We start from the raw sequence: 7,981 nt of genomic DNA, 5'->3' as shown, positions 1-7,981 counted from the left end.
GGAACTTCATCTATTTGCAGCCAAAGTTCAGTCAAAAAAAGGGATCTGAGGCTCTGAAAAATAGACATCTCCAGGCCTTAAAAACAAGCAAAAAAAAAAAACCAAACAAACATATAAATAAAGCCTTAATACATGAGGCAAATGCAGAAGTCAGGAAGCACAGCCAATTCAATCAACTCAATTAAGGCCTTCCATTTTAATGTTTTTAGAGTCCTCCAGATTAGTATGTCTAGTTTTACACACATTTCCAAAGTCCATGTAAAACGAAAATTTTTATGAATGAAGTAGTCCTTCTCCCCTTTTGAAAATGAGGAAACAGATCTGTTTTAAGCAAAGCACCATGTAGGCTCTACTTTAGAATTATACAAATACTACCACATTTCTATCCACATATAAAGGTGTTTAGAGAAACTCTAGATAATATCCCACTTAGTAAAGGGAATGTGTTCCAAGCATCTGCTACTAAATTAGTTGTTTGGAATTAGGAATCTATCATCTAGAGATAACACTGTATGTGATGGTTAAGTTCCCTAAATAGTCCACAAATATCTGTGTAGTTTTGGGTTAAGCGCTTTAGGTTGTGTAAGATGGAAAGGAAAAGAGTCTCTCCTCCATTTTCTGGTTCAGTTTCCTTTAGCAGGAAACTTCTAGGTGAAAACCTTTGCTGAGAGCCCCCTCCCTGGCATGCAGGGACTACACATTGCCTGAAGCAACCATCAGTGACCTACTGGTGGGACAGAAGAGTTAAAGCAGAAAAATAACCACCAAAAAATAACCATGCTTCAAATCACATGCAGCCTTTCCCCGAGTCATCCCAACCACTCCTTCAGCGGAACTGGTATCACCTTCATGTTGGGAGCACTGCGGTCATGGAGGGAAGAGAAGTCCCATGTGCTATGATAGACAGCACCTTGAGTCTAGCTCTGCTGTGTGCTAGCCGTGCATCCATGAACCTGGTCTCTCTGAACCTCCTCAGGTTTCCCTTTTGTGACTTTGCAGAGCTGTGGTAATGGTTTAGGGGAGCACAGCGTTTTCTCCAGTTCCCCTTTACGTGTTTAACTAATGTGTTTGTGATTAATGGCCATTCACCAACCAGCTAAAGGCAATGGCAGTTTTTAAACTGCTGCTTATTAACCAGTAAAATGGAGAAGATGGCTAACATTTTCTGTGGGCTGATTACATGCCAGACACGATGCTTGCTATGAATTCCTCATGGGGTAACAAAACAAAGTGAAACAAAGGAAAATCAGGCAGTATGTGGAAGACTGTCTGGAAACCTCTCTTTTCCCCTCCTACCTTGCACTCCATGTCGCAAATGTTCTCTGTAAAGATGATCCTGTTTTCATAGCTTATTCTTGTCCTTACTTTGATTTCCAAAATGAAAGATTTTTGTAACTGATTTCACAACAGCAGAGGTTGAGACTTTCACAGTGGGGCAAGAATGGGAGAAACAAAACACCATTTGTAAATACTGCCTTTTAATATGACAAGCTGTTTTGGATTTTTAAATATTTAAGTGAACTCTAAAACTAGTGAAAAGAGCAACTTAACACCTATATTTAATGGAGATTCCCCAAGCACAAAAATCCTTCTTAGAATATAACACTTATTTTAAAACTGGCCTTATTAAATGAAAACCTGCTACAGTATTTGCTCCTGAATTGGTGCACTCCGACAAATTAGTATCCATCCTTTCTCTCCTTCTTAAAGATGAAATTGATCTTTAAATGTCTTCTATGCAGCACTTTTCCCTGTACCACCACACATGAGCCCACGAAAGACTAGGGAGGCTCTTGCCTTTCAGTGAAAATTTTAACAAAAAGAATGCAGCTCTAGAAGGAGATTGTTCTCCTGCACATCACTGCTTTTCCTTGGCCCACTACGCTCCCAGAACACAGGTTCCAACTCTGTTTACCCTGAAATATGCTGGGAAAGTCTTCAGCAGATTCAAATGCCTCCCATTCATTCATTCTTTCATTACTTTAGTAATTACTGATTTACTCCCTCCTATATGCTAAAAATAGAGCCCCCCCACCCCACCCCCGGCCCCGGCCTTACAAAACTTACAATTTAAAGAGATGGCTATTAATCCAATAATGACACAAACAAAGCTTAGATTTCCAACATGAGAAGTGTTTCCAGGAGATAGACAAGGTTCTAAGTAAGGCAGGGGTATGTGACTTGGTCAGGGAGTGAGGGAATGATTGTGGATTTAATATGTGAAGTATAAATCAGAGCAGGAGGAAGAATGTTTTAGGCTGAGGTACTAACATTTGCCAAAGTTCTCTGATGGAGGTAGAGGAGGACATGGAAATCTCAAGTGACTTGAAGAAAGCCAGTGACTGAAGTTCAGAGTGGTACAAGAAGAGGATGAATGGGGTCTGGAGGCCATGTTGAAGATTTTAGACTCTGTCCTATTAGCAAAGCATCTGATAAAAGTTTACAAGGAGAGAGTTGACTGATGAAAGATTAGATTGGCAAGAGGCCTGGAGAGGATCCTGGTGGACCAGTTAGTGTTACTAAAGTAGTTGAGATTACAGCTAGCGGTAGCTTGGATTAATGTGGTGCTCATGTAAAGGGAGAGACATCAGCAGATTCAAGATGTATTTAGGAGGTGAAATCACCCTTACTTGATGCTGCGTTGCAAATGGAGATTCAAAGGAGAAAGGGGATTTCTGGCCTATAACATTTAGTGGCAGAGAGAACATTAGAAGAGGATCTGGTTTGGTGGTAAAGAAAGTGCGTGGGTTCAGTTTTAAGCACATTAAAACTGTAATGCCTCTAAGTCTTCCAAAAGGAGATGTCAAATAGGCAAGTGGGCATCTTTTCATCTACTGCATTTCTGAAGAGAGAGCTGAGTTTATGAGAACTATATGGACTCACAGAGATCTGAATAATCTCTGCTTTACTTCAAAGATACGGCTAACAAATATTTTAAAACCTAGAGAGACAATGAAATCATTCATCTAAATAACATTTTATGGAATTACTTCTGTGTACTAGGCACTGTATTAGGCAGTGGGGATATTATGCTAAGTGGCCATTATTCCTACTCTAAAGATGCGTTCAACAAATACTCGTAAAGTTCATATTGTCTGCTAGGACCCTGTGTCAGCAATAAGTCGCAGCAGTGAACAAAGCAACAAAGTACCTGCCCTCTTAGAGCTTACATCCTAATACAGATAGATAAGAATCCAACAGGTAACAAAAATACCATGTAATTATAGGTGATCATAAATACTGATAAAAAGTCTATCACTCAATACCTAAAACAATAAATTGAATGTATTGCTTGCTCAGGCAAGGGAGGGCTGAGCTTATAAGACACGATTTATAAGCAGAGGACTTATAAAAGGTTTTGGAAAAGTGTGGTGTTTAATACAGGCATACCTCATTATCCTGCACTTCACTTTATTGCATATTTTACAAATTGAAGGTCTGTGGCAACCCTGTGTTAAGCAAGTCTATTGATGTTATTTTTCCAACAGCACTTGCTCAGTTTATGCTCAATTATGTCTGTGTCATAAGTTGGTAGTTCTCACAATATTCTAAACGTTTTCATTATCATTATGTTTGTTGTGGTGATCTGTGACTAGTGATCTTTGACGTTACTATTGTCAGCTGTTTTGGAGCACCACGAACAGGGTCCGTATAAGATGACAAATGTAACTAATAAATGTTGTCTGTGTTCTGACTGATCTACCAACCGGCTGTTCTCCCATCTCTCTTCCTCTCCTCAGGCTTCCCTTTTCCCTGAAACACAACAATATTGAAATTATGCCAATTAATAACTCTACAATGGCCTCTAAGTGTTCAAGTGAAAGGAAGAATTTCATATCTCTCACTTTAAATCAAAAGCTAGAAATGGTTAAGCTTAGCAAGGAAGGCATGTGGAAAGCCCAGCTAGGTTGAAAGCTAGGCTGCTTATACCAGTTAGCGAAGTTGTGAATGCAAAGGAAAAGTGCTTCAAGGAAATTAAAAGTGCTGCTCCAGTGAACACATGAATGATAAGAAAGCAAAACAGCCTTATTGCTGATGTGGAGAAGGTTTTAGTAATCTGGATGGAGGATCAAACCCCCCACAGCATTCCCTTAGGCCAAAGCCTAATCCAGAGCAAGGCCTTAAATTTTTAATTCTGTGAAGGCTGAGAGAGGTGAGGGAGATGCAGAAGAAAAGTTTGAAGCTAGCAGAGGTTGGTTCATGAAGTTTAAAGGAAGAAACTACCTCCATAACATAGAAGTACAAGGTGAAGCAGCAAGCACTGATGTGGAAGCTGCAGCAGGTTATCCAGATCTCGCTAAGATCAATCAAGAAGGTGGCTCCACTAAACAGCAGATTTTTCAAGGTAGGCAAAACAGTCTTATATTGGAAGAAGATGCCATCTAGAACTTTCACAGCTAAAGAAGAGAAGTCAATGCCCGGCTCAAAGCTTCAAAGGGCAGGCTGACTCTCTTGTTAGGGGCTAAGGCAACTGATGACTTTAAGTTGAAACCAAAGCTCAGTTACCATTCTGAAAATTCTACAGCCTTTAAGACTTATGCTAAATTGACTCACCCTGTGCTCCATAAGTAGAACAATGAAGCCTGGATGACAGCACATCTCTTTACAACATGGTTTACTGAATATCTTAAGCCCAGAGTTGAGACCTACTGCTCAGAAATAAGGATTCTTTTCAATATATTACTGCTCATTGACAATGTACACGGTCACCCAAGAGCTCTGATGGAGATAAACAATGAGAGTAATGTTGTTTTCAGGCCTGCTAACACAATAGCCATTCTGCAGCCCATGGATCAAGGAGGCATTTCAATTTTCAGGTCTTACTCTTTAAGAAATACATTTCGTCAGGCTATAGCTACCACAGAGAGTGCATTCCTCTGATGGATCTGGGCAAAGTAAATTGAAAATCTTCCAGAGAGAATTCACCATTCTAGAAGCCATTAAGAACATTCACGATTCACGGGAAGAGGTCAAAATATCAACATTAATAGGAATTTAGAAGAAGCTGATTCCTACCCTCATGGACGACTTTGAGGGGCTGAAGACTTCAGTGAAGTCATTAACTGCAGATGTGGTGGGAATATCAAGAGAACTGGAAACAGAAGTGGAGCCTGAAGATGTGATTGCACTGATCCAATCTCATAATCAAACTTTAAGGGATGAGGAGCATAAGGATGCTTATGGGTGAGCAAAGAAAGTTTCTTGAGATGAAATCTATTCTTTGTGAAGATGCTGTGAAGATTGTTAAAATGACAACAAGGGATTTAGAATATTACATCAACTTAGTTGATAAAGGAGCTGCAGCAACAGAGTTTGAGAAGACTGACTCCAATTCTGAAACCACTTCTACTATGGGTAAAATGCTATCAGACAGCCTGGTATGCTACAGAGAAATCGCGTATAAAAGGAAAAGCCAACAGATGTGGCAAACTTCATCACTGTCTTATTTTAAGAAATTGTCACAGCCACCCCAGCCTTTAGCAGCCACCACCCTGATCAGTCAGCAACCCTTGACATCAAAGCAAGACCAACCAGCAAAAAGATTACAACTTGTTGAAGGCTCAGATGATGGTTAGCATTTTTTTTTAGCATTTATGCATTTTAAAATCAAGGTATACACATTGTTTTATTAGACATAATCCTGTTGCACACTTATTAGACTACAGTAGAGTATAAACATATGTTTTACATGTACTGAGAAACCAAAAAATTTCTGTGACTGACTTTAACTGCATCAATATTTGCTTTATTGCAGTGGTTAGGAACTGAACCCACAATATCTCCAAGGTATTCCTGCCCTGCTTGATTATGATTCTTTGTTATAAAGTACAATCAGTTATTTTTTGCCAGGGTGAAAACTTTATATTCCCAACACCATGAAGAAAATAATTCCAGATAAAGAAATAGGGAAAAATTACATTTGTACATGCTGTTACATGTGAGCAGCAAAAGGAAATAAGGCAACAATTCATAAGAATATTGGGGAAAGAGAGTTCCAGGCAGATGGAAAAGTAAGTGCAAGTGCTTTGAGTCAAGACACTGCTGGACAAGTTTGAGAAACTCAGGAAGCCAAGGCAGCTGGAGTATAGTAAAGCAAAAGGAGAAAGGTTTGAACTGCAAAAGGAAAAGTGGCCAGGGGCTAGATCATATAGAGTCTTGCTTAGCAAGATATGGAAGAGTAATTCACAAACCCCAAAATTCAATTGCATGTGGGATGTAAGAAATATTAAGAACTCAAAGATAAAGCCCCAGTTTCTACTGCGGCCATGCCACTCACCAAAACAGGTGCAATTCAATTTTACAGGTGCTGTGATAAAAGAATATGCATGAAGGCACAAAAAAGAGAAAATTAAATATATTTAGGGTGAGAGGTCAGAACCCCTAGAAAGTAGATAACAACACCTGCGATGAATGTGTGTCCTCCAGGCCAGGTCGGGTCACAGCCAGGAAGTATATGGCTGGGAGAACGTTCCAAGGCAAGAAGAACACAGTATGAAGACACAAAAGTGGGAAACATTCTCAGCACCAAGAATGAAAAACACTCAGGAATTCAGGATGCCCCTAGTAAGTTCACAGTTTTCTTGGACAACGAGGCCATACTTTCCCACTCAGCTGTCCTCCAAATTGTAGCACTAGATTATGATTCAAAGAATAGCTTCTTCTCCTGGATGTATGTTCTATGTCTATACTTAACAAAAGTCATCCTCTAAGGGCTGTGAAAAATTATTTAGACACTAGACTGAACTCAGAAACTGAGTCTGAGTGAACTAACAGGTCAGGGAAAAACAAAACAAACAAAAACCTTGAATATTCTTCCCTATCCAAAATATCCTGGAGGAAATAAATTAAAACTCATCAGATCAATCACTTATATTTCCCTACAAAAGAGAGGTTCTGATAGATGTTCTGAAGAATCAGAGTATAGCCGAGACAGCATGTGTAGCAGTTCACTGAAATTCTGATTCACTGGAACCTTAATTAGAGGTTTATATACATTTATTTTAGATTTGTTGTTTTCCATCAGAAAGAGAATAAACCTAGAAAATAAAAATTTTTAATACTTCAAAATTTACTTATGTTTTTCAGTTCTGTCATAATCTTTAATTGTCAAAATTACAGGAAAGTAATTCTTGTTTATAATAATTTGAGTTCAGCAATTTTCCCTTTCTATAAACTGTGTTTTTTGTCCTTTATCCTAACATTTTGTTTTGGAATCTGCAGATTATCTTAAAAAGTTTTTTTTTAAATAAAAATTCTCTAAATGCAAATGGAGTTTGTCTATTTCTTATACTATGACATTTTTTGCCATTGAAAACAAGTGAGCATTGTCCTTAGTGACACGTATGATAGTTCATCCAACTGCCCAGGTGTTAAATTTAGACACCACAGATTTAAATAATTAAATTAAATTAAATTAAATTAAGGAATCCATGATTTATTTTTATGAGAAAAAATAAAATAATTAAAACCTTGTTAAAGAAAAGGAGAGGGACTTCCCTGGTGGTACAGTGGTTAAGAATCTGCCTATCAATGCAGGGGACACGGGTTCAATCCCTGGTCTGGGAAGATTCCATATGCCACAGAGCAACTAAGTCCGTGAGCCACAGCTACTGAGCCTGCATGCTAGAGCCTGCAAGTCACAACTACTGAGCCCAAGTGCCACAATTACTGAAGCCCACACATCTAGAGTCCGAGCTCCGCAACAAGAGAAGCCACTGCAATGAGAAGGCACGCAACAAAGAGTAGCCCCCACTCGCTGCAACTAGAGAAAAAAAGCCCATGTGCAGCAACCAAGACTCAACACAGCCAAAAATAAATACATAAATAAATAAATTTATTAAAAAAAATAAAGAAAAGGAGAAAAACCACATTAGTTCTTGCTGAGCCAGTATTTTATGACTATCTACTAAATATTATTATCAAAATAATTGAAAATGTATTTTCTGGGCATTTTCCATTTAATTATAAATATCTGGTTTTT

At 38.6% G+C, this 7,981-nt stretch overlaps 1 pseudogene; it reads left to right on the top strand.

Moving 5' to 3' along the window:
* The first annotated feature begins 3,798 nt into the window (after positions 1-3,798).
* LOC130855095 (tigger transposable element-derived protein 1-like) lies at positions 3,799-5,561 on the top strand (annotated as a pseudogene).
* The last annotated feature ends 2,420 nt before the right edge of the window (positions 5,562-7,981 follow it).

The sequence above is a fragment of the Hippopotamus amphibius genome, chromosome 6 (genome assembly GCF_030028045.1).
Source record: "Hippopotamus amphibius kiboko isolate mHipAmp2 chromosome 6, mHipAmp2.hap2, whole genome shotgun sequence".
Lineage (NCBI taxonomy): Eukaryota > Metazoa > Chordata > Mammalia > Artiodactyla > Hippopotamidae > Hippopotamus > Hippopotamus amphibius.
Note: the sequence above shows the minus strand (reverse complement) of the source record. Positions and strands in the feature narration are given on the sequence as shown.